Raw genomic sequence first — 20,278 nt, forward strand, 5'->3', positions numbered from 1 at the left:
ATGCTATTCTAAGCATTAATATAAATGTTTCTTTACGCAAACAAATATTTGTTCAAGTATTAAACAAGAGTCGCGTCGAAGTTCGAAAAGGTTCTATGTACATCCATCTTCAAGAACTAACTGTATTAAGATGATTGTCACGACACACTCCGTCGCTGGGGGAAACATGCCCAGCGAAGCTTTTCAAAATCAGAACTTGACGCTACTTATTAATTAGCAACCGAAAACCTAAACTGAAAAGCTCTTTGAGACGAAATCACCGACTCATCTCCCCCAACGCCCCCCGGCACCCCCGACATCGGAGACCGATTAATCAAAATGCTCTCGTGATTAATTAGAAAATTCAGTAATTAGCGAGGAATCGTCGAAATTAATACAGCCTTGATCCGATGGAATATTATTTTTTGTAATTAATATTTATCCGACTTTGTGACGACAGTGGAAACGACCACCATAAAATGGGTATATTTATCAATATCCGTATTTGTTTTTTAGTTTTTTTTTTATTGCTTAGATAAATGGACGAACTCCCAGCCTACCTGGTGTTACTACTGGAGCCCATAGACATCTACAACGTAAATGCGTCACCCACCTTGAGATATAAGTTCTAAGGTCTAGTTAGTAAGTAAGGTATAGTTACAACGGCTGCCCCACCGTTGAAACCGAAACGCATTACTACTTCACGGCAGAAATAGGTGGGGTGCTGGTACCTACCCGTGCGGACTTATAAGAGGTCCTACCACCAGTAGATCGTCAATAGTCGTTATATGAAAGCGTTCTCGTTTGGAATTGGCTTACTCTCTGTTCGCTTGTTTCGTGAGGAGTACTCTGAGGATTCGTGTGAGATATTTCCATTATTTCTTTATCACGATCGCATCCATCTGTCACCGGAGCAGAGAACACCCTTACTACATGAAACCACTTCGCACATCGATATTGGCGGAACTCTTAAGCTCTAGAATCATCGGCGTTTCCCGAGGGTTGCCTGATTGGTATTTGTATATCTGTAGGCGAGGCCTAATAATTTTCCCTGACATTGCCGATGACCAAGAACAACAGTGACTACTCATTATCAAATGAGCAATTCTCTTGTCTACTTTCGAAGATAATTAGAAAAGTGCATTTGGAACATCGTCTTTCTCAACGATGACGTGGGAATTTCGTCAATTAATTTGCATTGTCTTTGGATGGACACATTTGCACATGTGCACTAGGGAGGGGGCGGGTGCTTTAGGCTCATCTACACACCTCATGGTCGTCAATGTAGTATAAGTGTGTAAATACCTGCTGGGAATCTTTCTGCCTACTGAGATCTCTCTAATTATCTCAACGGATCGTTTGGAACCTCTGGGTCTGCGGAGGGACTTCGGTTCCCTCTGTATTTTTTATCGTATGTTCCATGGGGAGTGCTCTGAGGAATTGTTCGAGATGATACCGGCATCTCGTTTTTACCATCGCACCGCCCGCCACCGGAGTAGAGTTCATCCATACTACCTGGAGCCACTGCGGTCATCCACAGTGCGTTTCCAGAGGTCTTTTTTGCCACGTACCATCCGGCTATGGAATGAGCTCCCTTCCAAGGTGTTTACCGAGCGCTATGACATGTCCTTCTTCAAACGAGGCTTATGGAGAGTATTAAGCGGTAGGCAGCGGCTTGGCTCTGCCCCTGGCATTGCTGAAGTCCATGGGCGACGGTAACCACTCACCATCAGGTGGGCCGTATGCTCGTCTGCCTACAAGGGCAATAAAAAAAAATAAAAAAACCTGAGAGAATTTGCTAACACTAGCCCTAGCAAGATCAGTGATTCGCAGAATCTACCACCAGATCGGAATTGCGATCCACTGAGAAGATCCGGCGAAAAACTCACTGGGCTAACTGGTTTACATAATGAAAATGAACAATTCTCATCATCTCAAAACGTGATATGGCACTTTCAGATTACAAAACGAAAACGAGCTTTAAACTCCCCAAGAGCTTTCAAGCGTCAAGTTTACCCAAAACATACATTTAAAGTACATAAAAAATAATTGTTCAAGAGGCTTCGTCTGCATTACCGATTAGGTATTCGTTTTATTCAAATTCTCCCTAAATCCATGTAATCCGGTTTTAAAAAGATTTTTATGTGATATCTTAAATCTTTAACGACAGATTAATCTCTTATTATGGAGATAATCGATTGGGGATGATGATGAGAAAGAAATTATATTGTTTTTAGAGATTAAAATCTTGAAGGGAGAATTGCTTGACCGAGCGTGGTTTCAAGTAATATTCATTTTTTTATTTTTATTTATTGCTTAGATGTGTGGACGAGCTTACAGCCCACCTGGTGTTAAGTGGTTACTGGAGCCCACAGACATCCAAAAACGTAAATGCGCCACCCACTTTGAGATACAAGTTTTAAGGTCTCAAGTATAGTTACAACGGCTGCCCAACCGTACAAACCGAAACGCATTATTGCTTCACGGCAGAAATAGGCGGGGCGGTGGTATCTACCTGTGCGGACTCAGAAGAGGTCCTACCACCAGTAATAGGAATGAACTCTGCGTCGCCAGCGGGATATGTGTTAAACTATTCCTTAAAGCTGGAGAATATTGTATAATATATGTGTGGTAACCCTCTAGAAGTCTCGGCTCCCGTGAATACTCGTGCCAAGTAAAGCATGAGCATGTCTACCCATCAGAAGTAATAATAAACCACCCAAAAACACATTGGCTTCCCCTAAATTATTCTTGCATTCCAGCCAATTAGGTGCCTGGAGTGGTGCCAGTCGTCTCAGAGTCGCGGGCTAAGTATTCCCTGCTCTAGTGTAAATAATATATTAAGTTGTTTCCCTTCGTATTTAATGGTCCGTGTGTCTGTGTATACCACTTTCCGAGGTTGGCAGACGAACTTATAATACCGTCTATATATTGTGAGGAAGTGTGTAAAGAAATTGTAAACTTCAGAGTTGAATTAGTGTTTAATGCAAATAAGCTTATAGAAAAAATAAGTATTGAATAATAATAAAACCGGTATTCAAAAAGCTTGGGGTCGGTTAAATATAATGTGCTTATAATGCTTAATGGTATAAAGAAAAAAACCTAACCATGCGGACTCACAAGATGTCCTACCACCAGTAATGATGCAAATCGTAATTTTGCGGGTTTGATTTGTTTTATACGGTGTTATTCCTTTACATTTCCATGTACGAACATTTCTATTGTGAGACCCAGTGTCACAGTGATCAAATCAGGTATAGAAAAATGATTTTTCACACAATATAAGAAGACTAAAATAACACATAAAGCGGTAGGATCTGGTATTAACCGGTTCATACCAGACAGAAAGGGTACGAACTGGTACATTCATTCGGGAGTTTTCAATTTATCTATGTGCCGTATTTCCTAGCAGTCACCCGCTTGTTATAGATGATGCGAACGATTCTTTACGATATTTCGAGAAGTTGATTTATATTTGATATCGAGTCGGCGACTTTGTCTGAAATACGATATAAAATTTTAAGGATTCGATTTATTTGTTAAACTTTGGTTTTGTATGTTTTTGTGTTTGTAAAAAGAATTTATAATTACGATTGGCCCTGTGCTACGTATTTTTATTACTAGTGCTAAATATAATTTTGGAATACACAATCACACCAAATCATTTTGTTTCAAGTTAATTTAAGTCTTACATTGCATTGTTTTAAATGTGGTTTGTGATTTGTACACGTCGACGTCGCCCAAAGCACGTCATTTCGGATCGTCCTGATCCATTAACGGTGCTTTTAGGCACCTCAAGCACCGGTCACCGTCCTCGAATTTAAAATACGCGAAAACGATCCTTCGACAGTTGTAGGAAAAAAAAAGTCACATCGGGAACTTAATTCAACCCCGAAACGCTTATTCTCGACCCCGCGTCCTTAGGAAATGAAGAAATCCGGTCGAGGAGGCGGCGTTGATGATGCCCCCAGCCCCCAGCCAACCCCCGGCTGACGGAGAATTTTTAGGGCGATAATTTGTGTCAAAGTTAGATTAGCAGGTATCATTTAGAATTTTCACGGACTGTTGCCGAAGATTGAGTTTCGGTTCCTAACGATATTAAGCGGGATTAATTTGAAGAGGTTTTTTTTACAAAGAAGATACGAGGGAACGGATTAGAGGTATTTTTAAGGAAATGGGTCTACAACAGCAGTGTGAGCCACGCCGCTTAGAGCGTAAGTGCGCCAACGAGCTTACCTAATCTTACTTTTACTGGTGGTAGGACCTCTTGTGAGTCCGCACGGGTAGGTACCACCACCCTGCCTATTTTCTACCGTGAAGCAGTAATGCGTTTCGGTTGAAAGGTTGGGCAGCCGTTATAACTATACTGAGACCTTAGAACTTACATCTCAAGGTGGGTGGTGCATTTACGATGTAGATGTCTATGGGCTCCAGTAACCACCTGACACCAGGTGGGCTGTGAGGTCGTCCATCCATCTAAGCGATAAAAAAAAACAATTACTGACGCCGACAGAAACAGCATGATTGGCTGCCTTGAGACAAGATATTGAACTATATTGGAACAGGAACTGATAGGCATCCTAGGATATTGTACTCTGCTAGGACGCCTGCAGTAATGCACATTGAAACCGCTGTTTTATGTTAGAGATTATTTACAAACCTCGATTTAAAATAGGCAAGTTATCATGTAACTATACTGAGATTTTAGAACTTATATCTCAAGGTGGATGGCGCATTTACGTTGTAGATGTCTATGGGCTCCAGTAACCACTCAACATCAGGGGGCTGTGAGCTCGTCCACCCACCTAAGTAATAAAAAAAGACGTGTGGCACTCGGGGACTGTCGGGGTAAAGCTATTGCAAAGCATTTTTTATCAACTTATGCAATTACAATTAGACAATAATAATTTAATATTAAAATAATAATAAAAATAAGACCACGCTATATTTATAAACATTAACAAAACCAAAAAATTAACTGTCCCTTTTATTTTCATAAGCTAGACCGCGTGAGAGAGAGACGGGCAGACTTTTCATGATGCTCATGCAGTCGTCACGCCGCGCCGCGCGCTTATTCACAAACACTACACCAGCGCAACGTGTGAATGTGTTGAACGCGAGCTACATAGTAGACGTAGTGGGGGTATCAGGTTATTTTCGTTACGGAATTTCTTGATTCAGTCGCCGCGCTCAAGGCCCGCGATAGAAGCTATGCTTAAAAATAAATAAAAAATCCGCTGGAAACACCATAGATTCCGGGTGATGGGAGTGGTGTTTCCTTCAAGCGTGCGGTGGCTAACGTTTGCTTGTAACATAATCTCATCATCTCTATAACCCTGAAGAGCTCTCTTGACGGAGCACATTTAATTCAATAGCAGAACACAACGGCTTTCACTAAGCTAACAGACAGGTTCTGATTGTAATAACTTAATGAAGAAAGTTATAACTTCAGACTGTTAAGTTTGAACTCGACTGTGGATCGCACTCCGAGCCATTCGGTCCCTATCAGGCCAAGCTAACTTTAACTTAATAGTAACTTAACTATTACTTAAGAATAACTTGGCCAACGGACAGAGGCATACTGATTCTAGATATGTCATCGTTTGCTTGCTCGGTAAAGTAACTCAGTTTAATTTTAGATCATTGGATTGTATCTTGGACAGTTAGGATTTGATTTGACTATGGTGAAGTTTCCTTCACGAACTTAATTAGATGGGCAGACTGATAATTCTTCATTATAGGGACATACGACTTTTATATACGTTTCTATATTTTAACCTACAGACATATATATATACATTTATTTATTGGTCTCTGTCCTCGATAGAACAAGAATCCTAGTTTGGGACAGGATAACCGTTTGGACCTGGTTCCCAATTGTGTTTATTTATTTATTTATTTAAAGTGGTGATAGTCGTATTTCAAACCTGTGCCCTTTTTACAGACGTCATCTCGGATCCTCCCTATCCACTAACCGTGCTTTTAGGTACTTCAAACACCGGTCATCGTTCTCGTCGAACCCGTCGCTTGCAACGAAAGGCTCGGCGAGTAAATTAACCCACAGACACAGACCACTGAATTTCTCACCGGATCTTCTCAGTGGGTCGCGTTTCGGATCCGATGGTAAATTCTGTGAAGCACGGCTCTTGCTAGGGTTCGTGTTAGCAACGTCGTCAGGCTTGAGCCCCGTGAGCTCACCTACTAATTCGACAAATCTAGAATAACCCCTCGAGGTTACTAGAATAGGTAGGGAAGCAAAAAACTTTTTACGGAGAGCTAGCGTTACATCTCGATCATGTTAAATCAGATTGAATACAAATTATGAAATGGCCTCTGAGTTCTGAAAATAATCAGTCTTTCAAAACAGTCACATCCACCCTTTCCTTATTGAAAGTTTGGTGAAAGCTTTTAATTGTAGCTGAACTTATTAAGACGGTTGGCCACTTCGAAGCTTTTCCTGCTTTGTTAGACTCAAACTAAATTGTTACTAGGTATATTTCAATGTGTAGACAAATATCTATATCTCTATATCTATACGTGAAGTAAAAATTTTGTACCTCTTTTTACGAAAATTGCGCCTGAACAGTTTTGTGCATAGATATAGCAGATATTATCAGGAAGATTCTGTTTAAGTTTCAGTAACAAATTTCCTAATTTTAGATGACATAAAGAAAATGTTATATTTTGAGGCAAACTCTAACCTTTGAGTGATCTGCAGTTTACGGCCCGTCTGTCGCTAAGTGGTAATAGCTTCTGTACCAAATACCAAACAGAAACGAATTAAACTGCGGGAGGAGGATTGCTATGTAGATTTATAAGGAGTTTAATTATTATTCTGAAAAAATAGTATAAAATCAAAATGTTTTTTTTTATTTTTATTATGTTATTATTTTATTTATTTTATAGATGTGTGGACGAGCTCACAGCCCACCTGATGTTAAGTGGTTACTGGAGCCCATAGACATCCACAATGTAAATGCGCCACACACCTTGAGATATAGTTCTAAGGTCTCAGTATAGTTACAACGGCTGCCCCACCCTTCAAACCGAAACGCATTACTGCTTCACGGCAGAAATAGGCGGGGCGGCGGTACCTACCCGTGCGGACTCACAAGAGGTCCTACCACCAGTCAGTTAGTTACGCTCTTCTAATAGTAAATAGCGTATAGATTTTGATTTGTTTAATTTCGTAGGTGAACTAGTTTATAGCCTATTTGGCGTTAAATGGATACCGGAGCCCATAGACAACGTGAATGCCGACGCCTACTTTGAAAATTGAAGTTGTCCTGAATTCCGATCTAATTAAATTTTTGACATTGGAGCCGAATTATCTTTGCAATAGCATACTATAGGTGAGAATTGGTGGCCATATAACACTTAGTGGACGTAATGTTGTCTGCCACCTCCCAAAACAAATATAGTCGATATCGTAACACAAATAATTGTTCCTATATTTTTCCTTGATTGAATACAATCCTAAATAAATAGGGTTATCCAATGAGTTCAGTAATCAGGCGGGCCCCGGGAGGCCGGGGGTCTACTCCTGTTTATTCTGCTTTATTTGGTACTGATTACTCTGCGGTGTACCTGGAACAAAAGAAAATAAAAATTAGATTGCCTCCACAAATAAAATAAACATTCTTATCGAGAACCATCGAAGTTTTTAACTTATCGAGTGTGACGCTCACTTCACTTACCCATTTTCAATAGGAATGTTTTAACCGATTGCAAAAAAGGAGGAGGTTCTCAATTCGACTGTATGTTTTTTTATGTTTGTTACCTCATAACTTTTCACTGGCGGAATTGATTTTGATGATTCTTTTTTATTTATTAGAAAGCTGACGCTTTCCGCGTGGTCCCATTTTTTCCAGTTCTGATAATGGTATCCATGAGTCCATGATAAAACCATATAAGTCTTAAATAAATGAATAAGTCAACAACTCAATGTCACGCCAGTCGATTTCGATGATTATTGTTTTTAGTGTATATTAATTTGTTTTGGAATATGTTTTTTTTCTATTTGTAGCCGGTTTTTGTTAAAGCACATGTCTATTTACAATTATATGATTACAATGCTATTATTGAATTAAACAAAACAAAAGCCATCTTCATCTCATCTTATCTAATGGGTGTCCTCAGAGATGAGTAGGAATTCACCAGAATGAGTTTTAAATTAGCGTATTACGATCAGACGGGCTGTGAGCTCACTTCTACGTGTTGTAAATTTCATACTGTGACGATTTGCTAAGCACGACTGATCTAAAACGATTGTTTTTATTTTTTAATCGCGCAAAAACAAACTATTAATAATTAGATACTGGCAGGATCGTAACTTCGGAAAAGATATAGATCTGAAGTGGTCGTGGCCTAATAGATAAGACGTCCGGTGCATTCGTATGCAGCGATGCACCGGTGTTCGAATCTCGCAGGCGGCTAACAATTTTTCTAATGAAATACGTATTCAAAAAATGTTCACGATTCACTTCCACGTTGAAGGAATAATAACATCGTGTAATGAAAATCAAACAAGCCAAATTATAATTTGTGTAATTACTGGTGGTAGGATCTCTTACGAGTCCACAGGAGTAGGTACCACCACTCTGCCTGTTTCAGCTGTGAAGCAGTAATGCGTTTCGGTTTGAAGGGTGGGGCAGCCGTTGTAACTATACTGAGATCTTAGAACTCATATCTTAATGTGGGTGGCGGCCTTTACGTTGTAGATGTCTATGGGCTCCAACATCAGGTGGGCTGTGAGCCCGTCCCTTCTATGCAATAAAAAAAGATTGTAATGCATCAGATGAGTGCGTGAGAATCAAGACGATACGTCCTCACATTACTCGCATAAAACTTACTAAAATCATATAAATAAAAGTATAAAAAACATTCCCGATGCGTACCTCTGAATGTAATGAATAGGGATTCCCTTTAAATCTTCGTAAGAATATATCTCCCTTTTAAGATATTCCCAGACGAGGATCCCGAAGGAGAAAGCCCGTGTGTTCTACGCGACTAATACGCATTGAGACGTCAGGATTCAATTTAGAGTTTTCATTTATTTATACCGATTTTAGATAGTCTCTGTGAACCCAGGTGGGTACTAATATAGAGGTTTTTACTTAAATTTCCGTCTGGGAAACAAAAGTTAAAAAATTTATATATCTTGTGGTATTTTCTTTTAATTTTTTTTATTGTTTATATGGGTGGACGAGCTCACAGCCCACCTGGTGTAAAGTGGTTACTGGAGCCCATGGACATCTACAACGTAAATGCGCCACCCACCTTGAGATATAAGTTCTAAGGTCTCAGTATAGTTACAACGGCTGCCCCACCCTTTAAACCGAAACGCATTACTGCTTCGCGGCAGCAATAGGCAGAGCGGTGGTACCCACTCGCGCGGACTCACAAGAGGTCCTACCACCAGTAAAAAGGTCCTACCAGCAGTAAGAGTTCCTACCACCAGTAAAGAGGTCCTACCACCAGTGAGAGTTCCTACCACCAGTAAAGAGGTCCTACCACCAGTAAGAGGTCCTACCACCAGTAAGAGGTCCTACCACCAGTAATAGTAGTTTTTCGATAGCCATTTAAACATAATATCTGCCCTGTTTAGGTATCCTGGTCTACCTATGAATGTAACAGCAGTATGACAATGTACGCTCTATAAGTATTAGTGAATGTATTTAAAAAACGCAGGACATAATATATATATTAATTGGATGTTCTTAAACTAAAAGGTTAAAGAAATTTTTTCCCACTTTATTGTAATAATTTGCATGTCTTTTAGCTAAGAATATAATTTGCCTTAAGCTTAAGATGAGATTAAATTCTATAATGCCCCTAAATTGATTTTGAAATCATTTATTTTTTTGTCTGTGTTATAATACAAGTATTTTTTTTATAAAATATACTATATACGTGTTATAATATCTAAATGAAAATAAACTTAGATAAGAAAAAGTTGCGCGGAATAGTACACAAGCACTAAATCGGTAGAGGAAAGCAAAGCTTCGTAGATTTAAAGTTGTGAATAAACCAAATCTGTATTCTAGCCGTTTAGTTTCTTATTCCTATCCACTTTCAGCTATTTCCTACTCCACGTATGGTCCAAGTCATTACAGAGTGTCGTCTCAAGGTTTTTTTTTTTTTTTTATTGCTTAGATGGGTGGACGAGCTCACAGCCCACTTGGAGTTAAGTGGTTACTGGAGCCCATAGACATCCACAACGTAAATGCGCCACCCACCTTGAGATACAAGTTCTAAGGTCTCAAGTATAGTTACAACGGCTGCCCCACCCTTCAAACCGAAACGCATTACTGCTTCACGGCAGAAATAGGCAGGGTGGTGGTACCCACCCGCGCGGACTCACAAGAGGTCCTACCACCAGTAATTACGCAAATTATAATTTTGCGGGTTTGATTTTTATTACACGATGTTATTCCTTCACCGTTGAAGTCAATCGTGAACATTTGTTGAGTACGTATTTCATTAGAACAATTGGTACCCGCCTGCGGGATTCGAACACCGGTGCATCGCTTCAACACGAATGCACCGGACGTCTTATCCGTTAGGCCACGACGACTTCAAAAACGTTACTCCTAAAATCTCCTTTAAATCTAGTATTTTAATGACGTAACATTCGTTAGCGACCTTCGTATGAAATAGTATAAGCCATAAAAATAATATTATCATGAGCTATGAAATTGATATTTCAATTACTCTATGATCTCGTTTTTCTCAATTTTCAACCTGGACCTTTTGGTGGTAGGACCACTTGTGAGTCCGCGCGGGTAGGTACCACCGCCCTGCCTATTTCTGCCGTAAAGCAGTAACGCGTTTCGGTTTGAAGGGTGGGGCAGCCGTTGTAACTATACTGAGATCTTAGAACTTATATCTCAAGGTGGGTGGCGCATTTACGTTATAGATGTCTATGGGCTCCAGTAACCACTTAACACCAGGTGGGCTGTGAGCTCGTCCACCCATCTAAGCAATAAAAAAAAAATAAAAAAAAAAAATGTTATTATAACTTCGTGGTAGAAATAACGGTGTATTATACAAATTATTTATTCTACAAATAATTTTATTAAAACGCCTTCCTTGTACAACTTCGACCACGCCCAAGCTATTTCCTCAGTCTGCATCAAGACTGGTACTATTTTGATTTTCTTTGAATTCTTTTTCAAGAATCCAGATTGGAATCTAATGTTTCATAATCAGTATAATAATGTTTTATTAAGGAAACTTAGACGTCAATTTCATTAGGTTACCAATGGCAAGCGAACAAGGTGCCAGATACGCTTTGTTGCACTTGACACTGGCTATTAAGACCATGCTGTATTTGCTAGAGGTTTTAACAACATGATTACATAGCGGCCAAAGGATCATGATTTTAAATGGTATTTATTGTAAATATGTGGATTGGCCAATCTGATGTCCATGGGTAGCTGTAAGCGATCGAGATATACCGAGATAGACTGTAGATTTTTGATCACAATTAAAATCAATACATTGCTGCATCCTACATGACTTTACTTTACAATACTGCGCCTTGAACAATGTAAAGAAAACTGTGTAAACTAACCTTACGTAACAAATAATTCGTTACGTATAAAAAGTAAATCATCACATTACTGGTGGTAGGACCTCTTGTCCGAGTCCGCACGGGTGGGTACCACCACCCTGGCTATTTCTGCCGTGAAGCAGTAATGCGTTTCGGTTTGAAGGGTGGGGCACCCGTTGTAACTATACTTGAGAGCTTAGAATTTGTATCTCAAGGTGGATTGCGCATTTACGTTGTGGATGTCTATGAGCTCCAGTAACCACTTAACACCAGGTGGGCTGTGAGCTCGTCCACCCATCTAAGCAATAAAAAAAAATAAAAAACAAAATTAATTACCTAAGTGAATCTGATACTGAACGTTGGTACATATCCGTAATCATAATCCTTTCCATGTTACTTTACACAAGTTGGCTTTGTGGCGACGTTATCGGACACACGGTCGGCGCGGCTAACGGGCATGTTGGTTAGCTTCATGAACGCGTAATATGTGTACAGTTAAATCTAACCACATTCTGAGCGCCAGGGCATTTGCCAGTGCCTGGCTGTGTGAAAAGGGTTCATCTGTCACTAATCTATGTCTCTCTAATGTGATTTTTGGAAGAGGATGAAAGATCTGTGGAATTTCCGGCAGTCTATGGAATCTAGGATTATATAAACGTAGTATTTCAACTTATTAGAAATGTTACCCAATATTGGCAATTTTCTAATTTTCAACCTGAGAATCTTAAAACTCATAAAATCTGAGCGTTATTGGGAAGACAAGGACGTGCGACTTTATAATCCGTGGCAATAGTATCCTTCGAACTTAAACTTTCTATCCATAATCAGTCTGTCAGCTAGTCCCAAGTCAACTCATGTCGGGACATAGGGTTGACGAAAAGTAGAGACTGCACCTAAAGCTTTAAACTAAATTGAACTAAAACTTTAATACATGTTTTCTTATCGCTGTCTAGCAGGCTGAGGGTGACAAATGACAAAAAGTGAGGTCTCATCGAACGAAATCCAACATATATCAAGTTAGACGAACCAAGCTGCAGTGTGAAGCCATTTATATTCGAGAAATTGAGGAAACATAATTTCTGAGGAGTCGATCGACTGTAAATTTACGCGATATCTCTCATGAGAATCGGAGGCGTTGGATTCGTCGATTGTAATTTCAACTCTACCGCTCCAATAATATTTGTTAGTCAGAAGATACATACGGTTTGCGGTAAATTTATATATTACACCAGTTCAACTGTAATTATACTGAGATCTTAGAACTTATATCTCAAGGTGGATGGCGCATTTACGTTGTCGATGTCTATGGGCTTAACCACTTAACACCAGGTGGGCTGTGAGCTCGTCCACCCATCTAAGCAAAAAACAAATAATAAAAACTGATGATCTTGTGCGTTTTCAAAACTGCTACTAGGGAAGGTTTATAAATGTATCAAAGTCTAACCTGGTTTATCCTATTAACCTCTAATTTTGTCTCTGGCTCTATCTGGCATGTTCCCAACCAAGTTGTTACTACTGTTTTATGTGTATCTGCTGCGAAGCAATCACGTCTTCTTCTATGAAAGCGTGCCATCATTTCAGCTCAAGTGAGAATTGAACTTAGCGTTTCAAGACGTACGGAGTTATTAATTTCGTGGTATTAATTCGTTATATCACCGAATAGATTATAGGGCAGTAGGGGCAGTAAAATGAAAAACACAACAGTAGCTTCTATTTAAAAGTTACGCATACTATGGACATTAATACCTATTTTTCAAGAATAGCCATAAATATAAACAAAATACTTAAACACAAGCTCTTATGCGAGCTTTTTGGTTTAGTATCTCATTCGTTGCGACAGGCAGACCGAACCTTGTAACTCCGTATCGAGACTAGAGCGATCATTTAGTTTTTCCATTCGGGACCAGCCCGGGATGGTTCGTCATCAATCACTGCGGCCGCGAACCACTTGCTGACACTCCTGTGATTTGTCAAATCGTGTGTTTGTTTAATGGTTCAGGGATTCGCGGGGAGGAATTGGATTTTTTTTTGGGGAATAAGCTTTTGTTTCGTAATCAAGTTTTGTTTCGTGTGTCACATATGTGTGGATTTTGTACATATCCTCTGTTAGGGAGCCCCGGCTACGCTTGACTGAACATTAAATATACTGAAATACATAAATATATTTATTGAAAACATTCTAGGGTAGTGTCTAAAGAAAGTACAAAATAGCCGTGTGTCTAAAGAAAGTACAAAATAGCCGACGCGATAGTTGCTCCAATACATCAAACATGCAAGCTTAGCGTGAATGGAAGATTCTGGAAGAAGAAGCTAAGATACGTTCCGATCGAAAGGCTGCAATGGCCGTAATATCAATTTGCGATTATAATTTGGTTGAGATAAAGGTAAGCTCATGGTCCTGCCTCTGACGTTAAGTAGTGGCCGGGGCTTGCAGACATCGTAACGTGAATTTTACGTCGTGACATGAGGTAGTAATCTCTACAGAACTACTTAGATACCGTTACGCGCTCGGGTTCAGGATAAATAAAAATTCTACGGAATTAAAAGTTAAGACTGTATTAAAAAAAAAAAGAAAATATTTGAGAAAATCCAAAAAAAAAAGCCCGCTGAGTTTGTTTCGCCGGTTCTTCTCAGGACTGTGGCTTTTTTTGGAACCGGTGGTAGAGTTAACATTTTCTTTTACATTTTGACATACAACAAGTGTGTTTTTGACGACATCCAAGTTGAAATAAATGATTTTGAATTTGAATTTGAAACACTTAGAACACTTAAAACAGTCAACAAACACTTTAAAACTCTCAATTCGTTTCTTTCGCTTCGCTTCAGGTGATCCGTTCGCTATTTCGCTTCGGGTAGTTCCGATTACTGACTGTCTGCGTGCCATCTCTGCAAACGCTTTTATAGCCGATACCATATTCCTAGAATTATCTAGAATATTCCACGCATTTCTAGTATTGTGTTTCCGCTATCTGATAATAGAACGTATATCGTTGTACTTCTCGAGCGTTCTAGACATTACTAGATCCTTCGATATTCGTTCGGCGATAGATGGCGTTACACTTACCGGCGTAACAATACTTAACTCCCAAAATTAATTAAAAAAATATTGTACAAACTTACTGTAGAAACTGAGACCTTAGAACTCATGTCTCGACGTTGGTGGTGACATTTTACGTTGCAGATGTCCACGGACTCCTGTAACCACTTAACACCAGGCAGGCCGTGAGGTCGTCCACCCAAACTAAGCAATAAAAAAACCAATTGGCAAATGCCGGTCGACTGTCGCAATATGTCGGTATAGTACTCACTATGTTACAACTTTATCTTGTATCTTTAGATACTGAAAAATCTGTAGTCAGAGCAAGGAGAATATTATATCTTAGAGCTGTGGAGTAGGAAGGAAGGTGAAGAAGGTACATGTATATATCAAATCAAATCAAATCAAAAATTCTTTTTTTTTATTGAATACTAGCGACCCGTCCTCGCTGCGCTTCGGAAACATTAAATTTTATTATTGATAGTTGAATCCCGCGATGTTACCCGCGGTTATTGTCGTACCGCGGGTGACGCCGCGGGGCGAAGCTAGCCTAAAAAAAGTAGCTTAAGTTACTCCTTATATCATCAGCTACCTGTCAGTGAAAGTCTCGTCAAAATCGGTGCAGCCGTTCCAGAGATTAGCCGGAACAAACAGACAGACAGACAGACAGACAAAAATTGTAAAAAATGTTATTTTGGTATGTACCGTATATATATTCATATGTAATGTAGTAAAAAGCGGTTATTTCAATATTACAAACAGACACTCTAATTTTATTTATATGTATAGATAACTGAAAGTACATACTTGTTGAACGTCAAAAAGAACTACCGCCAATTCAAAAAAACTAACCTCCGTCCTGAAAAGAACTGGCAAAAAACTCAGCGGGCATGCTTTTTTTTTTATAATAGTATATAAGATTTGGCTAGACGGATATATATCCACCTATTCAATATAATACATATCGATTTCGCGACCCTAAGTTCAGCAAGAACAGAATTATTCTTTAAGTTTTTTTTAATGTAAAGATAAAGTTTAGTAATAAGCTGATAAACAAATTAAAGCTGTCTGTATTTTTATATTTTTTTATTGCAAACAAATCCTATAAGATTAGGTCATATTTATTAATTTCCCATAAAATAAATAACAAAGTCGATATTAGTACCAATAAATTTCTAGTAATATAGTCCATCGGTAATTTAGTGCGATCGATATTGGAACACACGTTACTTAGGCCGAGAACGCAGGCCGAACACAACGGTACAATTGCACTATGTATTTATTACCTTCTCGAACACTAAGCATACGGCTTTCCATTACCCGGGGCTTAGGGTAAATGGTACACTATTGACAATTTAGCTAATGAACAATTAATATCAGATGATACACATGTTTTTACTGGTGGTTGGACCTCATGTGAGTCCGCACGGGTGGGTACTACCACCCTGCTTATTTCTGCCGTGAAGCAGTAATGCGTTTCGGTTTGAAGGGTGGGGCAGCCGTTGTAACTATACTGAGACCGTAGAACTTATACTTCAAGGTGTGTGTGTGTGTGTTTTTTTTTATTGCTTAGATAGTTTGACGAGCCTACAGCCCACCTGCTGTAAAGTGGTTACTGGAGCCCATGGACATCTACAACGTAAATGCGCCATCCACCTTGAGATATAAGTTCTAAGGTCTCAGCAAAGTTACAACGACTGTCCCGCCCTTCCAAACCAACACGCATTACTGCGTCACGGCAGAAATAGGCAGGGTACCTACCCGTGCGGACTCACAAGAGGTCCTACCATCAGTAATTGGTAATTATCTTGCCAAAGCGAGTTTCGAGTAATATTTTAACACTCCAGTGACGTATAAGAGTCTGATACTAAGAATTTACGAGTATATATGTGTTCAGGTTAAAAATAAATCGCATGATTAAAACCGTTTATATACTGTTTAAGATCGTATTTCCTGTACAACATCTGACGTTCCGAATAATTTACTGTTTTCGTAATCAACGAAGGCTTAACTTGTACGAAATATTTCGAGATGATCCGTAAAAATATTCTTAATTATGATTACAACGCGCAAAAAAATCTAGCAAGTACGTTGTTTAATACACTCACTCGGCAGCTTTGGTTGGGTGCTATTAAATAGTTTGTTTTTTTCGCAACGATAAACAATGCCGGAACCTCGTGAAAAGCTTTTGAAAAGCAGTAATGAAACACAAGATTTTTCATTCCTCGATGTTAAGATCTCATTGAGGTCTTCCCATCTCTATCCTGGAGCAGGTGTGTAGAAGACGTCGCTAACAATTAGTCGATAAGCGTTGGAGCACATGCCGTGCGCGTTGCGTGTTCTCAAGTTGCGCTATTTGAGAATAAGCAGAAATTAAACCAATATCTACTTTTGATCTGACTCAATGTTTTTGTCCGTACATTATATGATCCCCCTGGTCAGAGTAGTGATTGCAGCCAATATGACGTGCCGGCCACGTTCTCCCTTCTGATAAGCAATTTTAATTGTATCCTAAATTATGTTATTCGTGTGACGCTTTCGACTCAGAAACATGCAAAACATTGATACTGTTACGCCGGTAAGAGTAACGCCATCTATTGCTGAATAGTCAAACGAATATAGAAGGATCTATTAACACCTAGAACGCTCGAGAAGTACAACGCCATCTATTGCCAGATAGCGGAAACACAATACTCGAAATGGGTGGAATATTCTCGACGATTCTAGGGATTTCGTCTAAAAGCGTTGCAGAGACATCTCAGCAGAGCCTCTTGCAGAGGCAGTCAGTTAGTAATCGGAATTACTTGAAGCGCAATAGCGAACGGATCACCTGAAGCGAATTGAGAATTTTAAAGTATTTGTGAAGTATTTTAAGTATTCTAAGTGTTGACACAGGTGTTCACTTGTAATTCGGTAGAATTTTATTTATCCCGAACCCCAGCGCGTAATAATATAGAAGGCTGACCGTGGGGTCATTGTCCTATGTTATTTGTCACAACAAGAATTGGGCGAGAAAGAGAGTGAGTGAACGAATACTATGGCTAGATGATGTCGAAGCAGTGGCAGACCCGACTAATCATATTATAAACATTTTAAAAGCTTTATTCTACTTTGTTAGAAAATCACAAAGAAAATTATGTTAATTCGTGCTATAATCTACACCCACGAAAACTCGACTCCCAGAGATTACTCTCGATTTCTGTTAAAAAAAACTGCTCGTGAAATCAAGTACTGTTAAGATTTATCTTTTAAACGGATTACTTTCGATCCATCTACGTATGAAGCGATGAAAACATTTCTTTATATGTGCACGTATGTTTTACAATATCTTTTAATCCTATCGGCTGTATAATATTATGTACTTTGTATTGTAATCGTTATTATGTTTATGTAGTTGAAGAAGAATAAAGAAATATAGTTATGTCGGTGACGTGTAATATATGTCCGAGTGCTCATTGATAGTAGTTGCAAATGTAACTAACCCTCAGACAGAGCCCACTGAGTTTCTCGCCGGAACTTCTCAGTGGGCCGCGTTTCCGATCCGGTGGTAGATTCTGCGAAGCACGGCTCTTGCTAGGGTTCGTGTTAGCAACGTCGTCAGGTTTGAGCCCCGTGAGCTCACCTACTAGTTAAGGCTACGCTGAAATAGCCTCTCAAGGCTCTCAGCTAGGTAGGAAAAAAACGGAAATTGGAATGTTGTTAATGTAACGTAAACAGAGGCTTGTTGCTCTTGCGTCGATAAATACTCGAAAAGAAGAAAATACTTTACAAAGAACATCTCTCAGCCGATCTTAGCCGGATTTTCCAATTAGGAGCGTCTGTTATTTGACTTTATTACAAGAAAAATACCTCATTAACATTTTGTGGCTTAGATGGATGGACGGGCTCACAGCCCATCTGGTGTTAAGTGGTTACTGGAGCCCATACACATCTAAAATGTAAATGTCGCTACCCACCATGATATACGAGTCATAGGGTCTCAGAATAGTTACAATAGGTTATTTAACAATAAACACGACAATTCAAATATACGTAGGGTCATCAAACACTGGTGCTAGTACTGATCTAGATAAGGTGGACAATCAGGAGATATAGGAAAATAAACTGAAAATATGACTATCAAGGGAGTATCATGACGTTGTATTGGCAGCTCTAAGCCGGACTCTCACGTCACGTCTGAACCACAGTAAGACTGATTAATATTACGTAGGTGAAAACCTTGGGCGCAAATGACTCCATCAATCATAACTAGCCGTCTCACCATGACCATTCATCATTATCGCTTTTATCATCCCTAAGATTGCAACAAACCATCCCTACACAGTTAAGGCGGGGCCTGAGATAAGCTCGACCGAGGTTCCTACCTGTAAACAGCCTGCAGATAGCTTAGATCTAGATAAACCACGCCTGTCTAGACTAGAATATGCTAATTTATAGATAGCTTTCATTCGCTATTGGTTTTGTCTGAGAGCTTTGTGCCCGCAAACTTATTTGTCCTTATAAATTCTCGTTTTTTCATTTTATTACGTATCTCGACGCGGTGAGCATTACGTAGGATCATTTTTATCTTCAAAAGTCACTTTAAGCGTTCGCGTTAGTCTTATGTCCTTGTTTTGAGTTTCATCTATAGTAAATATTTGCTTTGTCGTGTATAGTGGTGAACAAGGTCAAGGCTCTTCTGGTGTTAAGTGGTCAACGGAGCTCATAGATACGCGATTTCCTGCTGCCGTCCACTCTGTGATGTGAAGTCGAACTCCCAATGTATAAACTTTCTCATCTTCCAAATCAGAATGGAAAATGGTAAAAGTGATTGTGGGTCTGTTAAAATGATCTAAGTATTTGAACGGTTAACGACACAGGTAATGGTTATGTTGAGATCATTTCCATCAGACGATGTTTGCCAATTTTACAAAAATCAAAATATAAATTTATTGCAGTAAGCTGTAATGCGGCTGAAATCAAATAAAATCGAAATTGTTAATACGGATGTTTAGGCAAGAACACGAGCAATGAAGATATGTGAATTATTTTATGTTCTTAGTGATGTGAATTGTTGTTTTACTGTGTGATATTAGTAGCTTATGAATTATTTAGTTTCTGAAAGTGCACAAATGTGACAAATAAAGTTTATAGGCGTAGCTAGCTACTCGGATCCCGTCAAACAGTTCAGTGAACTTTCAATACATTTCTACAATTTACTGGAAACTTTTATTACGTCGCGCCTCACCTCATTTCATTTTGAATTGATTTAATTTTATCAGTTCTATTTCAATAATCATGTGTTGTAAATGGAAATTTAGGTTAAAGGTTAAAGAATCCAGATCAATATCAAGGAATATTGCTTAATGAAACTATAGCGACATCTTAGAATACGATGTATATATCTTAGTTATATATCTTAGTTATATCTTAGTTATAATAAGAATTATATAGAATTAAAAACATCATCGTTCTAGCCATTCTTTTTAGAAGTCGGTTAGAAAATATTTGATGTTTTCATTGGTGCGCCGTAAAAACTTTGCACTGTAGCTAATACAGACATCTGTATACACTGAACAGCTTAAGGCCGCAGTCTCAATTGGAAGCGATAGCGATTTAAAAAATAGGACCTTTTTTATTTGATATAATTTATTAATGTTATTGGTTAGTCTATTATTATAATAACTACTCTTCTACTATTATAAAGCATTTTAATTGAATTAATTTGC

The 20,278-nt window shown here is 39.0% G+C and overlaps 1 protein-coding gene and 1 long non-coding RNA gene across 8 annotated transcripts in view; both read right to left on the minus strand.

Annotated features, from left to right (window-relative positions):
• Window positions 1–20,278, minus strand: part of LOC114251819 (dystrophin, isoforms A/C/F/G/H) — a 480,975-nt gene that overhangs the window by 105,021 nt on the left and 355,676 nt on the right. The gene's annotated exons all lie outside the window — the stretch shown is intronic.
• Window positions 7,535–20,278, minus strand: part of LOC149502749 (uncharacterized) — a 52,347-nt gene continuing 39,603 nt past the window's right edge. Inside the window, exon 3 of the long non-coding RNA XR_016323355.1 lies at window positions 7,535–7,566. This is a non-coding gene — a long non-coding RNA (uncharacterized LOC149502749). The remainder of the gene's footprint in view (window positions 7,567–20,278) is intronic.

This window comes from Bombyx mandarina, chromosome 07 (assembly GCF_030267445.1).
Source record: "Bombyx mandarina strain Sakado chromosome 07, ASM3026744v2".
Taxonomy (NCBI): domain Eukaryota; kingdom Metazoa; phylum Arthropoda; class Insecta; order Lepidoptera; family Bombycidae; genus Bombyx; species Bombyx mandarina.